Below are 22307 nucleotides of genomic sequence, written 5' to 3' on the forward strand. Positions count from 1 at the left end.
GCTCGATACAATTTGATGCGAGACTCATCCAACCAGGCAACATGTTTCCAGTCATCAACAGTCCAATGTCAGTGTTGACAGGCCTAGGTGAGGCATAAAGCTTTGTGTAGTGCTGTCATCAAGAGTACAGGAGTGGGCATTTGGCTCCAAAAGCCCATATCGATGATGTTTTGTTGAATGGTTCACACACTGACAGTTTTTGATGGCCCAGCATTGAAATCTGCAGCAGTCTGCAGAAGAGTTGCACTTCTGTCCCATTGAATGATTTGCTTCCATTATCGTTGGTCCCATTCTTGCAGGGTCTTTTTCTGGCTGCAGCAATGTCAGAGATTTGACGTTTCACCAGATTCCTCATATCCATGGTTAACTCGTGAAATGGTCATACCTTGGAGATGCTGTGCCCGATTGCTCATGCACTGACTGTAACACAACATTCAAATTCACTTACATACCGATAAATTGCCACTGTAGCAGCGGAAACCGATCTAACAACTGGGCCGGACGCTCATTATCTTATATTGGCATTGCCGATTGCAGCACCATATTCTGTTGCTTACGTATCTCTGTATTTGAATATGCATATCTATACCAGTTTCTTTGGCACTTCAATGTATGATGACAGATTATTTAACAAGAACGAAAGCAGTCCCAATATTGATCCCTGTGGTACACCTATAGTGATTGCTCCTCATTCTGAAGATGCTGTCTCATTGTGTACACTCTCATGGCTTCTTAATGTGATACTCTGAATCTTTCATGCAATGAAAACCAATTACCTGGAAGATCTCTGATTGTATAATGTTTTATCTTCTCAAGGAAATTATTGTGAACAAGCGTAATCAAACGCTGTTGAGAAGTCATAGAATATACCATTTTGCTGTATGTTGTTATTTAAATTTTGCGTAATCTGGTTCCTGAAATGAAATTTTGCATACTCTATGGAGAGACATTTTGAAATCAAAACTGATACTTGTTACATATCTTCTTTTGGGATAGGAGTGTGACTGTTATTCTATATATTATCTTGTGCAGATGAATTTTCTATGATTTGTTAACCTTTTGTAAATCTAGATTATAGCTTAACTTTTTCCACATTGTTCAACATTCACGTTTCATATGGTATCTACTGAACACAGTCAATGAGTTAATGTGATTTTTGGATACCGATACTTTGTTTCTGTAGTTCCCATAATTCTTGTCATTTCAAAAGAAATGACATGTTTAAGGGCATTTTACTAATTAGCTTACCCATGAATCCAGAGACAGAATGGCCTATGTATACAGGGTGTACCTAAAGTCCAGGAACACTTTCAATTCTTTATTGCACAAGAACTAAACATTGTACAGGTGTCATACATATTGCATTTTGAAGAGAAATCCTGAAAGTTTTTTTTACAAGCATTCAATATGCAAACTATGAGTGATGTGGCAGATATCAATATGATAATCGAATTGTTGCCACACCCACCCCATTATGGCATCATCGACTGTGGCAGTCACTTCCCGTATTCTCTCCCGGAGCTCTGTTACATCACGTGGTAAAGGTGGTATGTACACCAGATCTTTAATGTGTCCCCACAGAAAAAAGTCATACAGAGTGAGATCTGGTGATTGGGGAGGCCATTTCATGAACTACAACACACAGAAAGCTTGCTCCGCACCTGAACTCGCCACATTTGTGACTAATGCTGACTATTGGCAAATTACCAAACTAAGATGTGGCAGTATACATGAAAAATACTTTCAGGCTTTCTCTTCAAAATGACATATGTATGATATCTGTACAATGTTTGGTTCTTGTGCAATAAATAATTGAAAGTGTTTCTGGACTTTATGTACACCCTGTACTACAGGAAAAATTTAGTGAGTCTTTGGACACAATCCAGAAACTGTATGATGGCCAGTCTCATCAAATTACTGTCTGTATCACTGTGAGAGGGGCCCCTCACTGTCTCAAGGTGCAGTGATCAGTCATGTTTTCTTGTTTGTGTGCTTTTGATATATTTGCAACCAAAAGATTCAGTGTAAGTGTAGTAGCTCAGATGGAAAATAAAGTCTTTATTTAGCAAGATGCTCATACAATAGTATGAGGCAATGACTCGAAGACATACATTGACCCCAGGCAACAAAGCTGGCCATACCAGTGGCCTCCACAAAGTAACAGTGCCAGCAGCCTTGCAAACATGAGACTGGTGTCAGATGTTTCTGCTGCAGGAGGGTGCATAAGTTCAGGACAGCTAGCTACTCTGGTAGCGGATCAGGTGTGAGACACACCGCAGTGCAGGCTTTGAACCTGGGATCTCTCAGAGACCCCCAGAAATCAAGTGAAGTCACCCATAGTGTGACCTCATCACAGTGGCCCTAGCTCCAGCCCAGGAATCATCAGGTCTAGGAGTGGCACATAGACCAGCAGCTAACTGATGAGGTGGCTAGATGTAGATGAAGCTGATTGGCTCATATAGGAATGTCAGTTGACTTGAACTATGTTTCGCTGTTGGTAGCAATACAAAGACAAGGTACTGCTAGGTCTGAGTGGTGAATAGTTATAGTAGATATTCTTAACTTCGTTATGACCGCGCTCTGCCTTGAGTAATGTAGTACAGCATTTCTCAGCCTTTCAGTCCTTGCAACCCAATTGTCAATTCCAATTTTCATCGTGATCCTCCTTCCCCTCTCATCTTATGATGGTAAAATATAAACCCTTTCTGAAACACTTTTATCTGCAAGCCAGGCCCAAGGAATTCAGTAATAATTACTGAAGCTGTATTTAATTTAGTATTGAAAAGATAATTATTAAATGTATTGTGCAGTATGGATACAGTCCTATTTATATATACATTATGTCAAAGTAAATTTGAATGTAAATTTTTAAATTTAGAATGTATTTTGCTTTACTTTCCTTTCAGTAATTTAATCAGTTTTTGAATTCATACTTTCTCCCACCCCCCCCACCCCCCTCAATTTAGTGTTATCATGCTCCCACAGGGGGGTACACCCCACAGATTAAGAATTGCTGATGTAAGGGACTGAAATAGCACAGCATCAGGATACAGAATGGGGTATTTCTGTTCACCACTGAGGCGCACTTGTGTGTTACACTGTGCCATCTCAGCAATATTCTGGCTCTGGAAACAGGATTTCATAGAGACTGCTTGACTGCTCTGGTAACAAGTTGTGAGATGTACTCAGATGGATGCTGCCACATCAGGAGCCAAAGAACTGTTACACCTAAAATTTGAAAATAGTGGTTGCTCCTCATGGAGCTGGAGTGGTAACCATATCAACTAAAAATATATATGTTTAAGAAGCTTTGTGTGAAAGGTGCCTAGGATCCCAGGCTGAAACAGAAAGAGGGCAGGGTAAGACAATAATTTAAACAGAATGAAACAGCCACATTCTGAAACCCTGTGAAGTGATAAAGACAACAATCAGAGAGTAAAAGATAAACAAAGTACAAACTGGGAAACATTATAGTCAAGATAGGATGGAAGAACTGATAAATAAATTATTTAAGAGAAAATACAAAAGTGTAATGCAAAATACATAATTAAAAAGGTGTAAAAAGAACAAGTGGAATGGAAAATGGTTAAGAAGTGACAACAGTGAACAAAACGAGGAAAAAATGGGACAAGGTACAGGGAGATGTGAGACAGAAGAGATTAAAATATGTTAAAACCAGATGGGTCATGGCAATAATATAAATGATGGCATGCAAGTTCTGAATTGCTTATAATGACATGGAGCATAGGAACATGAAGTGAAAGTAGCATCCACATCCATCTTGGCATGCAGCAGAAGATGCTAATTAGATGGTCTGGTTAGAATATCTATCTGTCTATCTATCTACCTACCTACCTATTTCTTCTTTCTATCTTCTCTACATATATAAACTGAAGTCCTCTGCCATAATTCTTTCAGTGTGTTTGGGGTAATCTCAGGAACTGCTTTAGTGATTTTGATACTGTTTTCAATAATAGGTAGAATGATTCACAAGCAAGGTTTGTGTGTATAATTTATAAATATTTTGTACAAATTGGCATAAGTATGAGGAATTGAAGTCCCTTGCCACTGTGAAACCTATGTCGTTGCCACGCAGCACTGAATGGCAGAACTCCTTGGAATCTTCCATATGTATTATTGTTGAGTGGCCGAGGGTGCTCTGTATCAATGTTACATAGTAAAAGGTATCCTGTACTAATGTTATGTGGTACCAGTGTAATGTGGCAGAGGGTGTACCATGTTATGGCCGGCCGGAGTGGCCGAGCGTTTCTAGGCGCTACAGTCTGGAACTGCGCGACCTCTACGGTCGCAGGTTCGAATCCTGCCTCGGGCATGGCTGTGTGTGATGTCTTTAGGTTAGGTAGGTTTAAGTAGTTCTAAGTTCTAGGGGACTGATGGCCTCTGAAGTTAAGTCCCATAATGCTCAGAGCCATTTTTGAACCGTGTTATGTCGCAGAGGGTGCTTCGTACCAATGCCATGTGGAAAATGTCACTTCTTGTCAGTTTATATGGCACAGCATGTTTTTTGTTAAGTTTGCATGGCAGAGAGTGATCTGTACCAACTGTGAATGCCAGAAGGTTCTCAGTACCAATGTTGTGTTGAAGAGAGTGCTTCATAGTGATGCTGCATGGTAGAGGGTACTTTGCACAACTGTTGTGTGGCAGAAGTGTCTTCATATTGATGTTGTGTGGCAGAAGGTGCTTCATAACAGTGTTGCAAGCCAGAGGGTGCACCCTACTGAGCATACTTAGCAGAGGGTGCTTTGTATCAATGCTGCGTGGCAGAGGGTGCTTCATACCAATCTTACATTGTAGAGGTTGCTTTGTACCAATGCTGTTGATGGAGCTTGCTTCTTACAGGTTTTACATGGCAGAAGTGCTTTTTGATGATGTTGCATGGCAGAGGGTGCTTCATACCAATGTTGCATGGCAGAAGGTGCTGCATACCAACCTTGTGTGGCAAACTGTGCTCCATACCAATGTTGCATGGTAGAGACTGCTCCATACATTGTGTTGGGGAATACAAAAAAATGTAACACAAAAAAAGTAGCTCATGCTAGGCTGGCACTGTAATTGACAGTCGACAAGTGACAGTCGATCGCACAGTGTCCCATAAACAAGACTATCAGTACACGAGGCAAGTCATATGGCCACAGATGCTTAGTGCTGCTTTGCAAACCTGGGCAAGTAAAGAGTTATTTATAAATAAGAGAGGGAGTTGCCAGCCATTTCTAACTTTCAGGAAGTGAAATGTTTAATACTGCTTATAGAAAGACACAGAAGTAAAAGTGGCGACATTATCTTGCTTTCCAGAACTATTAGATCCTTCCTCAAAGAGGAAAAATATATAGAGTGGGAAAGGTGAAAAGGGAACAGCAGGTCCTTCAAACCCCAGTATGAAAAGGATGTATCTGTAGTGAGGACAAGGATAGACAAATATGCGGGGGGAGGCATAAGAGATAGTAGGAGGTTGTCAAGTTGCTATTTCGGTTCATATTTGTGTGATCCTTTCCCAATATGTTTCCAGTTTGATCAACACCTACACCATGACTAATTGAGTGAGTGCCTACACAGTGCTTCTTCTGTGTACAACAGAATTCTCATTATTGCAACAGTTACAGTCTTCCTTAGAAAGTACTCTTGTTATGCTAGATCAACAGATATTATGGGCAACATCCTATTTCTTCCATACACTCTGCATCATACAGGAAACTGCATTATAATGAGCTAGAATATTAACAATTAAAATGAGTCTTGAAATACTGCAGTGCCCTACTGAATGCCAATTGTATTGATTGTTCTTGCTAGTTATTCTTAGTCGATGAGATAAAAAATTGTGACTTAACAGATTCTGATGTTCCTCAAAATTTTTGCATTATAACAGATCCATTTGTGAGAGTTACCTATACTGTAGTGAAAGGAATTCATGCACATTTGTATGCAGTTATCAAAGTGCAAATATTGCCCATGGTTTCTGATATGTGTACTATAATGTGTATTATACAAAGAATATAATAGGCATTCATTTAGTCATTCATTTGCATACTTAATTCATAAATACCATTATGAAGGAGAGCTTTCAGGGTTGTGGGGTGAGTTAGTTATACATTAACAGACAGAAATACTCACTGCAGGCTACTTTTGTAAAATATACTAATGATGAATTATGATTAATGCTAACCTACCCACACTGTCATGGAAATTACTTGTACAACACTTTAAGTATGTATCTTTGTATTAGGAGAAACTACGTTGAAGAAATCCACTCCTATTCACCTTACACTCATTACTCAGCTGCTGTTTTATCTAATACTTCAAAGCATGTCTCTAACTTCCAAGGAGAACAGTCTAATGATGTATTCTTTTACTTTAAAAAAAAAATCTGCTGTTTTCAGTTTGTTGCCTTAAGTCTGTTGGCACGGCTGCCAACTACTGCAGATTATCCATAATTGCTATGGATTTATATTCTTAATTACAGAGTTATGGGAAATTACTGAAAATTGTGGAAATAGACATTTTACAATTTGATGTTTTAAAAAGAATCAAAAAAAAGATACTGTTTACATATTGCTAATCATATGTTATTAGAAGTTTTTATAGACTGTAACATTTTGCTTCCTGACTACACAGTGAGCTTATCTACAAATGATTTCATCACCACAGCTTACTAAAGGCATGTTTACACTGAGTTCAAACCATGCTATGCAACATTGTTTGTGGCTAGTACTGCACTGTCAATGTTCACAACATGCTGTCAAGATCATGGCAGCACAAAACTAGTGTTTCCATGGCTGTGTCAGTACAGATCAAAGGAACATAGTTCCTGGTCTGCTACTACTAAATGACACTAAGCTGCACTAGTATTTGATTTTTCTCAGTCACAAGTGTTGTATGTTGTCTTTACATGTGTTCCTCTATGAAATGGTGTGTACAAAAAGCAAAATTTATGTATGAACTTGTCATACCCTATGAGGCAAAGGAGTGACTCTGAAATGTTTGAAGTCATAGTTATAAAAATATTAAACAGAAGCAATATGACATGTTCACCCGTTTAGCACGGTACGGACAATGTACAGCCATTAACGTTGAGCATAGCTTGCTAACTTCAATAGAGGGTGGTCATACACCGTCACTCCTTAGTCCAACAACACAACATAGTAATGTTAATTCCAAAGCTTTGTGTTAAGCAGTGTGACATTAGAGAATAATTAAATAAAAGTTGCACTGAGATTGGATCCATTCATCAAAAGCTCAGACAACAATTTCTTTTAAGTTTTATATAAATCCCTTTTAAATATTTTTTAGAGAAGCTCAGTGTATGGGAATAGTGGCCACAAACAAATAACTCATTGAATAACTGAGCAGTGTCTGTCACCAGTGCAAATGTTGATGTTATTTTGTGCAGAGGTAGCATTATACCCAGCAGCAAGTGCTAAATCACAATGTACAAGTCCTTGTGCATTAAAATAACATTTACAGCATACAAACTGCCCTTAAGATTACTGGCTCCAGACTAAATAACTCATCAACACTCCAGACACAAGATGACAGGTGAAAGACCATGAGCTCTGTCTCACATGCTTGTTTAAAGGTTCGGTCACGTGACCACTCCTTCATTCAGTGCAGATACTTTCATCCTGACCACCATGCATAATTTTCATAACAGTTTCAAACAATTACTCATGATAAAACATATAAACATCTTCGCAGTCATTCTCCAATCTCTTAACAAACTCATTTATACATTATTTTAACAATTTTAAACAAATATCAAACAAATTAATTGCCACATTTGGCACTCTAGTCATGACAATACCGTAACCTATTTTATCAACCACAACTACAATTCAATACATGTTGAAAGTTATTGGAATATTAAGGAAAGAAACTCATACTGCTAAGATCATTTGTGTCTCTGTGTAGGTGTTGATAGCTACAGCACTATTTGTATAAATAAACTAAATTGTTTATAACATTTTATTTGTTTGACTAGAAATAGAATCTGTTCATTATATTGGAGGCATTATCCTCTTTGTCTGGCATATCTTAAGTGTGACTTTGGTGATGGAATTAGTTGTTGCAGTTTACTGTCAACAATAATGGTAATAATGTCACCAACTTTGAGCTATTAAAGCTTCAGACATAGATTTATGTTCAGCGAGCTTCTATCACTGCTGCATTTCCAAAACTGTCATTGGTTTTTCTCTAGCATACTTATAACAAGTTTTAACATATTTTCATTAAAATCATATTACTGACGATATTTGAAGTCTCAGGTCCCTCCATATTAGCTCTTTCTATGACTAGATCACCAGAACACACCCCTCTTTCTGCCTGGGAAAACCCTGATGGCTGTTGGGCCTTGTGGCCTGCTAGCCAACGTTACTTCTGCTCAGCTTGCCTGTCGTAGCTGCCTGACAGCTGGCCACCCCAACAAACATTGACACCGATGCACAGCCGACCTGTCAGATTCAGTCTGTCCTGTGCTTGTCAGACCAGCTTCATATATCACTCACCTGCTGAGTGGTTTATGAAGTAGCACCATATCTCATCATTCACATAATGTCAAGTAATACCATTTTTTTCAGATATTTTACTATGCCTTAACTTTTGTAATAATTTTGCAAATAGTGAAACAATCAGTATGAGCATTATCTCCAGCACACATGTACACATATTAACTTAAACATAATTGCAGTATCTTTACCTAAACATGCTTTTAGTAATTTGATAATCAAGTCTTTGAATGGGCTAGCAACCAGAATAATTTTACATGAAATAAATGCCCATGTTAATCTTTATACATGCAGCACTCAAGATTAGAATATGTTATCACTTTCATTTTTTTTCACATACCTACACCCATAGTTGTTTCTGTACTTGTTGGTACAACTGGATTATGTGTCCGAGGCAGTCTTGGCGCAACTGTACACCTCCCACAATCTTCAGTATACAGCCAGCAGTGTTGTGCCACCCATTGCCAGCCAAGCCATATCCTATCAAAATGTTCAAACAAAAGTTCCAATGAGTTTATTATTTATTTCTTTCTTACTCCTTCAACCCAATTGTGATAAAGTCACAAGGACATAGAAGTGTCAGTAAATAATCTACACATAGATGGTATACTCCATGTTTGCATTATACATATGTGGTAAGAATGCCAGACTGCAACAGACATTTAAAACAGAAAGTGAAAATCAAATACAAAACCAGTGAAAATAACTATGAATATTTCATGACTGTGATACCTGCATCATTGCTCAAGTTTACACTATGGTATATCACACTCAAAATTTCTGGTTCACAGATCTATTAGGTTGTGGCTAAAAATTCTTCCAAGCTGTAAAATGGTTTTTCCAGTAGACATTTCTTCAGATGCTCCCTAAAAGAGGAACTGTTATTAAATTTGCTTTTAATATCTGGAGGGGAGCATTAAAACTTTTGTACCAGGAACTGTACGCCCTTTTGTACCATAGTCAGGTTTTTGCAGTCATTGTGGAAAGCATGCTTTCTCCTAGTATCATATCCTTGGTATTCACTATTTCTTTATTAAACTCAGTATTTTTGCTGATGAAACATGTAAGAGAAAATATGTGCTGGGAAGTAAAAGAAAGAATTTTTAGTTTCCAGAAAAGGATTCTACAACTACATGTAGAGTCTATGCTCCTAATTATTCACACAGCACTTTTTTGAGCCAAGAGTATTTTCTTTGCTGGCATTTGGTTTCCCCAAAATATAATACCATAATGTTACAAGAGAATGGAATATCCATAGTATGCTTCTTTCATTGTGTCCATATTTACGCTCTTGGAGAGCACGCATAGGGGGAAAATAGATGAGCTGAGTCTCTTCTGAAGATTTATTACATGATGAGACCAGTTTACTCTGGAGTCAGTTACAAAACTAAAAACTTTACTGACTCAGTGCCACACTTCACAGTTAACTCATCCTCAGTTTTAGCAGTTGCAGTGGTTAGGATCAGTCTTATTAAATTTCAATGAGTGTCCATTGCTGCTAACCTATTTCATTAAACCAATAAGAATGTTCTTAAGAGATCCTTGAAGATCTTCACATATATGACCATCAATCATAATGTTGGTGTCATCTGTAAAAATGGTAAAAAAGCATTGTAGCATTGTGTATTGAGGTAGGTAATTTATAACTATGGGGAACAGTACAGGATGAAGAATGGATCCTTGGGGCATTGCACATTTAATGGTTCTCCAATTAGATGAAACCAGGCCATTAATCTCATCAGTACTGTCTACTACTACTTTCTGCTTTCTATCTTTGAAGTATGATTCTATCCACTTATTTGCTATGCCATTTATTCGTAATATGTCTGCTTGCTGTAATAGGATTCAGTGGTTCACAGTGTCAAAGGCTTTTGGCAAGTCACAAAATAATCCAGTTGTTACCATTTTGTCATTAATTGAATCCAGAACTTTATTTGTGGAAGCATATATTGTTTGTTCAATTGACAGATCATTTTGAAAACAAAACTGGCTTTTGCTGAGAATGTTATATTTATCTAGATGTTCCAAAATTCTTGTATACATAAGCTTTTCCAGAACCTGTGAAAAAGCTGTTTGAAGGGAAACTGGCCTATAATTTGTGACTTTGGTTTGTCATCTTTCTTGAAAAGCGATTTTACAACTGTATATTTTAGTCTGTCAGGCACAGTTCCTTGTTGTAAGTAGGCAGTGGAAATGTTGCTAAGTGCAGCGCTATTAGAAGCACAGCTCTGTTTAGTAAATTATTAGATACATTCTCTATCCCAGTGGAATATGTATTCTTGAGTGAGATGATTTTCTTTTAATTTCAGATGCTGTGACAGGTCTAATATTTATTTTACCTGTATGTCTGGGTACAGTCTTTTTCATATGACTCAGAACTTCATTAACACAGCCCTTGCAGCCTGTTTGTTCTGAAATTGACAAGAAGTGGTTGTTGAAAATATTGGCTATGTTTTCAGGGTGGTGTACTAGATTGCCTTCATGTTTAATTTTGAGTTCTCCAAAAGTTCTTATGGTTTGCCCTGTCTCCCTTCTAACAATGTTCCAAATAGTCTTCATTTTGTTATGAGAGTTATCAATTTCTTGTTCATAATACAATGCTTCTGATTTTTATATTACATTCTTTAGTATCTTACAGTACATTTTATAATGGCCAGTTTTTGTTGTGTCATTAGACATTCTAACTGAAATGTAATGTTTGACCTTGGTTTTACATGATTGTTTGATTCCCTTTGAGGTCCTGGGTTTGTTTGGTGGTTTATCAAATTGCTTCTAACAAACTTTTTTGGGAATACCTCTTCAAATGTGGCTGAGAACTCATTTATGAATATATTAAATTTAGCATTAACCTCATCCACCCTGTCTACTGGGCTCCAGTCCATCTGTTGCCGTTTGTGTTTAAAGATTTTCAGTGTGTCACTAATCATTGACCAAATAAATTTCCTGATGGGGATTAATTTCTTGAGTGGTACTGTCATGCAGAGTGAGGAGTTCACCATCATGACCAGACAGTCAGTTCAATATAGGGATAACAGTGAAGCTATGGTTACTAAATAAATCTATAAATATATTGTCTATCAAAGTCTGATTCTAAGGTGTGATCCTTGTGGGAAATTCAATTACTGGAATAAGATTATATGAATTCATCAGATGTTGTAGCTCCTCTTTGTTGTAGTTTTCAGTTAAAGAGTCCGCTTTAAAATAGCCCAGAATAATAATTTAATTATTTTTAGAAAATAAAGCTGATCACAATGATTCTATTTGAACCAAAAAGACTCCAAGGTTAGTACCCTGTAAATTGCCACTACTATTACTGGGGAGCTATGTAGTGTAACTTCTATTGCACATGCTTCAGATAGTTGTTCTAAACAGTATTTTCTTACATCTGTAGATCAAATAAGACATTATTTTTAACAAAAATAGCTACACCACCTCTTTTCTTGTTGTCACTATAGTAGTAGCACGTAATGTTGTAGTTAGAATCTAAATGTAACATGTTAATGCTATTTGTGGTATGATGTTCTGTTAAGCATAATATTTTATCATTTTTTACACAATCTCCATAATTTACATTAACTGAGAGCTGATCTACATTTCTGTTAAGTCTCCTAATGTTTTGATGAAAGTTAGACAGGTTAGACTTGTTTATAGCGGTGTCACTTATCTTGAGTATATTTTTTTACCCACGACTCCCCAGTGATCAAGAAAACCTTCCCTGGTTCACCATGTGTCCACTGTGTTTAGGTCTTATGTGAGACTTATCAAGGAAACAATACAACAACTGGATATTCACATATAGTAATTGATAATGAACAAATCATTTTACATTTTGAGAAAATTCCTTTGCTTCCCACATGTTACCCATTATACTAACTGACAAAATAAACAATTAATTCTGGCTTTCACATTACACAACTAATACAAATCCATCGATTTCCAGGATTCTAAATCTGAACATTATATTTACATACTGTCAAGAGAGTGCAATCAATGTATGTACAGCCCCTTACTTATCTCACCCCAGTGTACCACACTTTACCACAATTAGTTATTTCCCATGCCACAGTTGATATCTAATACTAAACTTAACTTCATCTGAACAGGTCTTGAAGGCCCAACAGCACCGACCAACCACCGTGTCATCCTCAGTCCACAGGCATCACTGGATGCAGATATAGAGGGGCATGTGGTCAGCAAACTGCTCTCCCAGCTGTTGTCAGTTTTTGTGACCCAGCTCTACCAGTATCATATGTGAATGCATATACACCATCCAGAAACTCCTAACAAAAAGAAATTCCCAAAATTACGTATAACTACCCAGCATGGTATTAAATGTTCACTTCATATACACTTGAGCACATTGTATTCTGTCCATTCACTTTTCAATATACTCCTAAGGTGAGTTATATTTCACAGACCCAAAGCTTTGTTTGGTATTGGGTACATCAGTCTGCAGACATTGGTATGTGGATGCTCTGTTACTTCAAATGACCCATGATACAACTCACATAATTTATTTGTTTCCCCATCAGTTTCACTCAATTTTTCTTTTGTTCTGTCTAAGACTCTATTTCCCCATTTAAATCTAACTGTCCTGTATTTTCTATCATGTCTCTTCTTTCTTTCAGAACTCTTGTTCAGCAAATTTTGATTAACTATCGCTTTCCTCTCTTGCCTGGTTAAGAGGTTAGGTGAAGGAAACTCAGTATTCTCTGCTATCAAACTATCAGGTTTTCTTCCTATCACCTCTTCATATGGAGAGAAACCTGTGGCACTACTTTTAACTTTATTCATAGCATTTTCAAATAGTCTCATGCTCCACCCAAGTAGTGTGTCTTTTGCTGCGGCAGGTCCTACACAACCTACCCAGTTTCCACATCTACCTCTCAGCAGGATTGCTTGCTGGGTCATACACCGACATCCTTATGTGTTTAATGTCTGCCGTTTCTACAAATTTGTTCTTTATTCTGGAAATAAATTGTGCTCCACTGTCTGATAGGATTTTACTTCATTATGTAGTCCTTTTCTAGTTTATCAACTACACTCTTACTTGTGGCTCATTTTAGAGGGTAGAATTCGACATGTTTAGAGAATACATCTACTGTTAGTCATATATATTTCAGTTCATCATGACCTGCTGGCAGGGCCAATAAAATTGATAGCCAATGACTCACCTGCAATACTGGGGAGGATGTTCTGCATTTCTCTCTGCATAGCTACTGTGCTAAACTTCACCCTTTGACATTGGTCACAAGCAACCAGCTGTTTCCTTAGTCTTCTAGCCATGTTCTTAAGGATGACACATTCTTGCATTATTTTTAAATACTTCTCTGCTCCATAGTGCCCATGGCTGTGATGAATGTAATTAATTAATGTTTCTATCTTTTCATCTGGGAAACACAGCTTACATTTGTCCCTGTCTCATCTTTTTCACCTAAATAGTACATTGCTATAAATCTTATAATGCTGTTTGATTTAATTTTTTAATATCCTTTACAACCAGAAATTAACTTTAATGACTTTCAATGTTGTATCCCCATTTTGGAGCCTGCACATATCTTCGCATATTGGTTTCATCTCCTTCTCATCCTCTATGCCTTTTATATATATTATTTGGAACTGTTCCTCACACTCTTCCTCAATGATTGGCATCTGCCACATTGTTGTCATTCCCTTACATATTACTCAACATGACATCTAACTTGCTGCAGAAACATGGCCCCTCTCGTTAACCGATTGTCCAACAGCTCACATTCTTAGAGGTAGCTTGAAGCTTTATGGTCAGTAAAGACAACAACCTCCCTGCTTTCAGATAAATCCTAAATTTGTGGAAGCCAAATACCACAACCAATAACTCCTTTTCTGATATCCTATATATTAGTTCATGCTTAGATAGCATCTGGCTTGCGAATGCTATAGTTCTTTTTTCTAGCTTTCCACCTATCATTTTCTCCTGGATCAGGATTGATCCTACACAATAATCTGAACTGTCAGATGCAATGCAGAAAGGTAATGACAGATATGAATAGTATAATACTTTGCTATTAACTAAGCTGCTCTTGATATCTTCAAATTCATTATCACACTCACAGACCAACTCCAGTTAACATTCTTTTTTAACAACCTACATACATTTGGTTAATTCACACTGTAATCACTGATGAATTTCTGATAAAATGTGCATAGTCCAATAAATGACTTCAGCTGCTTCCTATTTCTTGGTCTCTTAGACTCAGCAATAGTCTTTGTCTTCTCATTGTTAGCTAGAGTACCCTCAGAAGTTAACATATGACCTAAGAATAACAATTGTGCCTACACAAATTCACATTTATTCAGGTTAAGGGTCATCCCTTCTCCAGTATTTGGCAATGTTGCTGTCATAAACTGCTGGTTATCAATAGGTCTTCAACATGCACAGTAATTTTTCTCAATAACTCATGTCCAAGAACTGCCAGAAACTATAAGTTAAATCTACACTAGCCATGAGCTGTATACTGTTAAATTTTTGCAGAATTTCTTTCAAGTTTACTGGTTGGTCTTTCTCTTTTTACAATAATTTTATTCAGTCTCCTCACATATAACACAATCCTCTCAGAACCATCTTTCTTTTTGATTATAACAATTTGGTTACTGCATTCACTCCTGCCCAACTCAATAACCTTCCACTCTTTATTCTGACCCTTACTGCTTTCTCGCCTGCCACAGTGATAATGAAAGGCTTAATCCTCATTACTTTATGGGGCGTTACCTTTAAATGATATTTAAAATCAACTAGTTCTCCAGGCCTATACGAAAACACATCTTTATATTTACTCAACAGTCCATTGAGCTGTGAGCTTTGATCCTTTGACAGATGTTTGATCTCTTTTATTTTATCATTTATTTGCTCTAGAGAACATGCCTCCCCTTATACTCATTCTCCCTTTTCAGGTGAGCCATCGCTTTACCCCATGTCAATTTGTTTCTAAATTTAACTCTTTTGCTGTTACATCCATCATTAAATTCCAAAACTCTGTCTGTTACAATAATACTGCAATCATAGTACTAAAATAATTTGTCCCAGGAATAATGGTCATAGCAAGGCCAGGCACAACAAAGCAATCTAGATCAAAATGCTGATCCTCAGTCTTAAAATCTAATGGAATTTCCATTTCATTGATTTGCTACATCGCCAGTTGCAGTCTTTATTTTGACCCCAGTTACAGTCAACTGCACGGAATCTCTGCTTGTGAACTGTTGCCTGAATGATTCAGATACAGCTGACACACTAAACCAAGAGTCTAATAGTGCAATACTTTCTGCATTGCCCACTTTGACATTAATAATTGGTTGAACTTTTTCAATAATTACTCTTTTTAATTGAGTCTCTTCCAACAGATCTGCTTCAGTGTCTTCCCTGCCCTCTTTATCCATCATGTGAACAACTTATACATATCCCCATATTCTATATCTGCATCTTCCTTAAACAGATCCTTAACCGCATCCCTTATATCCTGTTCACCCCTTAATTTTTTGCTTTTTTCCTGCCACTTTAAATTTTAAATTACTGAATTCCCCAGGAATTAACATTTTATAGATTGTACCATAAGTTACCTTGTCATTAACCTTGTATTCAGCTTCCTCTTTTCCCATCTAATCACTGCTAATTTTCTTATTCAGAATCATCAGACTGCCTTCCATTAAAACATGTCTCAACTTCTTCCTCAGGACAAAACTTAACAACATTTTCATTATTGCAATCAACCTCAACTCACTCACTAATTCATCATTAGCACACACAACATTATCAGGTGCACCCACATTACAGTCCCAGCATTTCCATATACATCATTACCTACTGATTCATCATGTGCACCCACTGGCACAGGTTCAATAACAGTATTGTCACTGACAGTACATGCTCCATTTTGAGCAGACTCACATACATTAATATCTTAAGAACTTCCCTCATTATTCATCTCCATGTCCATGTACATAACCCGATTAGAAGCAACTTCAGTATTATTTGCTTTGCCCCTCATTTCCACATCTACACCTCTTTCTACTTCTGGAGGAGCCACTGCCTCTGTTTCAAAATTCTCTGCAATTTTCATTGAAGCTAAACAATCACTATTTTCTTCATTACCTTCTAGTCTAACCATTGTATTTCTGGCTAACAGTTCCCCAACATAATAGCTAGAATCATCATTGTTACAGTTATTCATATTGTATATATTGTTAATAATGTTCCTCCTAATCCAATTACTGTAGGTATTAAACCCTTGCTACATATTATCTTTACCTGTTACTGTGTCGATGCTGCATATAGCAATCTCTCTTCTTTGTGTCCCACTTCAATTCTCTTCCCTATTGTAACCTTGCATGGTCTTATCCTTTGCATATCTATTAGCCCCTCCTGTGGACCCTGAGTGAGGCTCCCATTAGTTTTCCGACGGTCTGCCCTGAAACCTTGCACCCTATGCTCTCTAAAGTCTTGGCCCTTGCCTTACTTCCTCTCTCCTCTGATCAAAATTCTCCCTTCTTTCATTATAATTCCCATTATCTCCCTGCTGTCTATCTCTACAATTCCTATCCACTTTTATCATCTCCCCCCACCCCTCCCCCCAATTCCTATGATTTCTATTGAACTTGTTACTGTATTTACCTCTGTCATTATTTCTGTTGCTATCACTTTTCTCAACAACACTCTGTAACACAAATCCTATGAAATCCAGAAACTCTTATACAGAATCAGTAGGGCTGCAGATGATTTTGCATTGGAGTGATTCTGGAAGTCTCCTCTTTAAGGCAGAGATTTCTGTGAGGACCCTTAAAGGCCTATCCAAATGTGTTAATTTACTTCATTCTCTTGCACAAAATTCCTTCATGCAGTCTTTACCACTATTATATCCTGTCCCTTTCAAAATTCATTTTGTAATCTTATTTGTTTAGCTTGCCCCAGTATTTATTTAAGAACATCATTTCAAAAATCCTGAAATCAACAAATTTCTCTGTATACTGATTACTCCTTGCCTGAGCTGCCCCTTCTAATTGCCTCTTTCGAAATTTAATTTTAGCCGTCTCACTCATGCCAACAATGAAATTATCTTTACATGCAGCCAGGTAGTCCACTGCATGGTACTTACCCTCTCCATTAGATGGTTTTGTACACAATCCATGCCCCGTAGGATGGTCCTACCTAAATTCCCATGCATCACTTGGCCCAGACTAAATACTTCACCAGCAGTTCAGATGCAAGACAGCAGGTGAAAGATGATGAGCTCTGCCATGCACACTTATTTAAAGGTTCTGTCACATGACTACTCCTTGATTCAGTGCAGATACTTTCATCCTGACCGCCATTCATAATCTCCATAACATTTCATATAATTACTTATGATAAAACATATGAAAATCTTTGCAGTCATTCCCCAATTTTTAACAAACTCATTTATACATTATTTTAACAAATTTAAACAAATCTCAAATGCATAAATTGCCACATTCAGCACTCTAGTCAAAACACTAACTTGACATATTTTATCACAGCTACAGTTCAGTACATGTTGAAAGTTTTTGGAATATTAAGAAAAGAAACCCATACTGATAAGATCATTTGTGTCTCTGTGGAGAAGTTCATAGTTATGGCACTATTCATGTAAATAAACTAAATTGTTTATAACATTTTATAGTAGTGTCATTAGAAATATAATCAGTTCATTATATTGCGGGCATCATTCTCTTTCATCTGATGTATCATGAGTGTGACTTTCATGACGGATTCTGTTGTTACAATTTGCTGTAAACAATAATGGTAATAATCTCAATAACTTTTGAGCTGTTAAAGCTTCAGACATGGATCTATATTCAGTGAGTTCATCTCACTGCCATGGTTCCAAAACTGACAATGGTTTATCTCTACCTTGCTTGTAATGAGTTTTAATGTATTATCATTAAAATCATGGTACTGATGACATTTCAAGTCTCAGACCCCTCCATACTAGCTCATCCCATGACCATGTCACTGGAACACACCCCTCTTTTGTCCTGGAAAAATGTTAGTGACTGCTGGGCCATCAGGGTTTACTAGCTGCTTTTACTTCTGCTCAGCTTGTCTGTCACAAGCCATCCCAACAAACATTCACTGGTCCACAGTTGACCTGCCAGATTCAGTCTGTCCTGTGGCAGTCAAACCAGCTGCTTGTAATGTCGCAGCATGGGTCTCTACAAAATAAAAAATGCTGCATTGCTTCGTACCAGCAGCAGTGACATAGATAAAACAAGTTAGTCTCTCATTTCTCAGTACCACAGCAACAATAACAGTGACAACAGAATTCATTATCTGACTCTGGGAAAATGGCAATAAACAATTTTGGTGCTTTCACTGAGGAAGAATGAGTGTATGAAGGAGGCAGCAGTCAGTAATAAATGCTGATGTGGCAGGGGGATAATCAACTGAAAATTTCCCTGTTACATTCATTGAAAGTGTGAGTGACATTGAGGTGGATAAAGTTTTCTTTATAGAAAGTGATACTTTGGATTAATTAGAATATGAAAACAAAAATAAATATAAGTTCAATCAAATATATCGTCTTTATCACGGTTGGAAAATTCTGAAATAGTGTTTAAAGGCCTAAATCAGGCTTCTAATTATTAAAATTCTCTTTGCGGTGGGGGGGGGGGGGGGGGGGGGGCTGCAGATTTCTTCCGTACAGTATGTGCCATGTGGTTACAGGCAGCCTCTTCTCAAGGTTGACAGCTATATTTTGGTAGTAACCTGTTAACTCTTTGCGCTAGAATGTGAAACTTCTCTCTGACACCTAAATAGAGATGGATAATTTATATGGAAATTATTTTTACTTCTAGTAGTATTGTTGTTGTGAATTGTGCAGTCCATCCTAAATTCATTGTTTTTGTTAACTACAAAATATGTTTGCAAGTATATGTATCAGTACATAAGTGTAAGTATCTTTAGGTCCTTGAGAGGATTCATCAAGATGCTCAGTTATACAGAAGCATGCAGAAAGAATATCACACAATATTGTGTAATATTCTTGCTGCATGCTTTTGTAGGATAAATACTTTGTTCACTTAGCTGCATAGCACCAGAGTATTATGAAATGAGACAGTGGTGAATGAAAGTGTGCAAAGTATGTTATCCCCATACTGATGTCACATTAGTTTATTTTCCATCTGCATGGCTAGAAATTTAACACATGGAGTTCCACCCTATGCTGCCTATTGGTCTCTTCTTTGTAGTGCCTGTAAGCCATACTGATTTATTTGGAACTGCGGATGTGAGCCTTTACCTTCAGGAGATGAAATGTGTAATATGAAAGATAAACAAGTAAGGCTGTCATCAGTCTGAAGATTGGTCTGAACATGACAGTACTTTACTAGGTATGTTCCTCCTTGAGGTGGTGTGCCATGCTTTCCTTTGACCTATGAATGACCTGCCCAGTTAATTATAAGGGGACCTACAGTTTAATACAGACTCTGAACTACAGTGGACTCCAAACCATGGTGGAACTTGATATTTTTCACACCAGTAAATATAGTCAGAGGTGAAAGAATTGATAAGTGACTGCACTAATAGAAATTCTAGGCCTGACTAAGAATTGAACATAAAAACTTCATATTCTCAGTCTAGCACTTAGCCCTTGAGCCACACATATTGCCAATAGACCCACATAAAATTCAAAGTGACACATTACATAGCTTTGGGAACTAGTAGTTCCTTTGTCAGGGAGAAGAGAAGGATAGTTTGGAGGAGGTCACTCCAGCTCCAGGCTGTGAGACAAACCCCCATTTTTTTTTATATCCATCTTTTGCAAATTTTTTCTGTTGCCCATCAATGACATATATTTCCATCTCAATTAAAGGTAAAATGGAACTTTTAAATTTCTTCCAGTAATGTAACTTAATCTACGAGGGTCACTCCAAAAGAAATGCACATTATTTTTGTAAAAATACAGTTTTCATTCTGCATGTGTGAAAGTTTTACAGTGTGTAGATACGTCCTTCCCATTTGTTTTCAAACTTAGTTCAACATGTTCCCATGAGTGGTGAGGTCACAGCATGTCTTCAAGATGGTTGCTACACTTGATGTTCGTCAGAAGCAATGTGCTGTCATAGAATTCCTGTGCTGTGAAAATGAGACAGTGGGAAACATCCACAAGAGGTTGAAAAAGGTGTATGGAGATGCTGCTGTCAATCGCAGTACAGTTAGTCGGTGGGCAAGCAGGTTACGTGATGAAAGCGGGCACGGCAGTATTGAGGATTGTCCTCACAGCAGCAGGCCTCATACTGCACACACTCCAGACAATGTGCAGAGAGTTAACAAATTGGAGACTGCTGACAGATGCATCACAGTGAACGAATTGTCACACTACGTTGGGATAGGGGAAGAAAGTGTTTGCAGAATACTGAAAGTGTTGGCATTAAAAAAGATTTGTGCCAGGTGGGTTCCCAGGATGTTGACAGTGGTTCACAAAGAAACAAGAAAAGCAGTATGCGGTGAACTTTTGAAACAGTACGAGAATGGTGGAGATGAATTTCTTGGAAGAATCGTGACAGGTGATGAAACATGGCTCCTTCATTTTTCACCAGAGATGAAGAGGCAATCAACGGAGTGGCATCATGCAAATTCACCCAAGAAAAAAAAAATTCAAAATCACACCTTCTGCTGGAAAAGTTATGGCTACGGTGTTTTTCGATTCTGAAGGAGTCTTGCTTGTGGACATCAAGCCAAGTGGAACCACCATAAATTATGATGCATATGTGATGGCACTGAAGAAACTTCAAGCTCGACTGAGTCGTGTTCGACCACATCAGCCAAAGCAGGATGTTTTGCCCGTTGCATGACAATGCATGGCCACATGTCAGTCAAAAAACCATGGAAGCGATCACAAAACTCAGATGGACAACACTGAAACACCCGCCTTACAGTCCAGACCTGGCTCCATGTGACTATCATCTCTTTGGGAAACTGAAAGACTCTTTTCATGGAACAAGGTTTGAAGATGATGACTCCCTTGTGCACACTGCCAAACAGTGGCTCCAACAGGTTGGTCCAGAATTTTACCATGCGGGTGTACAGGCACTGGTTCCAAGATGACGTAAGGCAGTTGACAGGGATGGAAATTATGTGGAGATATGAAAATATTGTTCCTAAAGGATGTATCTACACACTGCAAAACTTTCAAACATGTAGAATAAAAGATGGATTTTTTAAAAAAAAATTGTGTGCATTTCTTTTGGCGTGATCCTCATATATAGGAGGTTTTCTACTGCATTTTATTGTTCTAGGCTCGTATTCATTAAGAAACTTCTTTGCTAATAGTTCTATGTAGCAAAGTCATTCATCAAATTAAGTGTATCCCACACCAAAAATTTTCTGATCACATATTTTACAAACAGTTCCTGATGCTTATTAAAGATGTGCACAAAGGTTCAAGCATGTTTTTTTTATTTTTTTATTTTTTTTTAATTTTTTTTTTTTTTTATTTCCCCCCCCCCTCCCCCCCCCCCCAAAATCAGATTTTAAGAAACTTTTGATGCAGGTTGATTTACTAAACAAGTTTAGAAATCAAAATGTGAACATATGTTCACTGTGTTTTTGCACCTGAAGATTGTCTGAGAAATTTAACTGACTGGGAAATAAAAGTAAAGCACCTACAGCTGTCAGTGTATCAATTCATTATTAGTTTCTCATTACAGGTGATTTCTGCCTTTTGTCATGTATTTATTGTCTGTTAATATTCCTGAGGAACCCTCTGATTCTCCAGAACATATTTTTCCACCTTACAAATC

The 22307-nt window shown here is 37.5% G+C and overlaps 1 protein-coding gene across 1 annotated transcript in view; it reads left to right on the forward strand.

Moving 5' to 3' along the window:
- LOC124775814 (regulating synaptic membrane exocytosis protein 2-like) overlaps positions 1 to 22307 on the forward strand; it is a 966162-nt gene that overhangs the window by 890829 nt on the left and 53026 nt on the right. The gene's annotated exons all lie outside the window — the stretch shown is intronic.

Source organism: Schistocerca piceifrons, chromosome 2 (assembly GCF_021461385.2).
Source record: "Schistocerca piceifrons isolate TAMUIC-IGC-003096 chromosome 2, iqSchPice1.1, whole genome shotgun sequence".
Lineage (NCBI taxonomy): Eukaryota > Metazoa > Arthropoda > Insecta > Orthoptera > Acrididae > Schistocerca > Schistocerca piceifrons.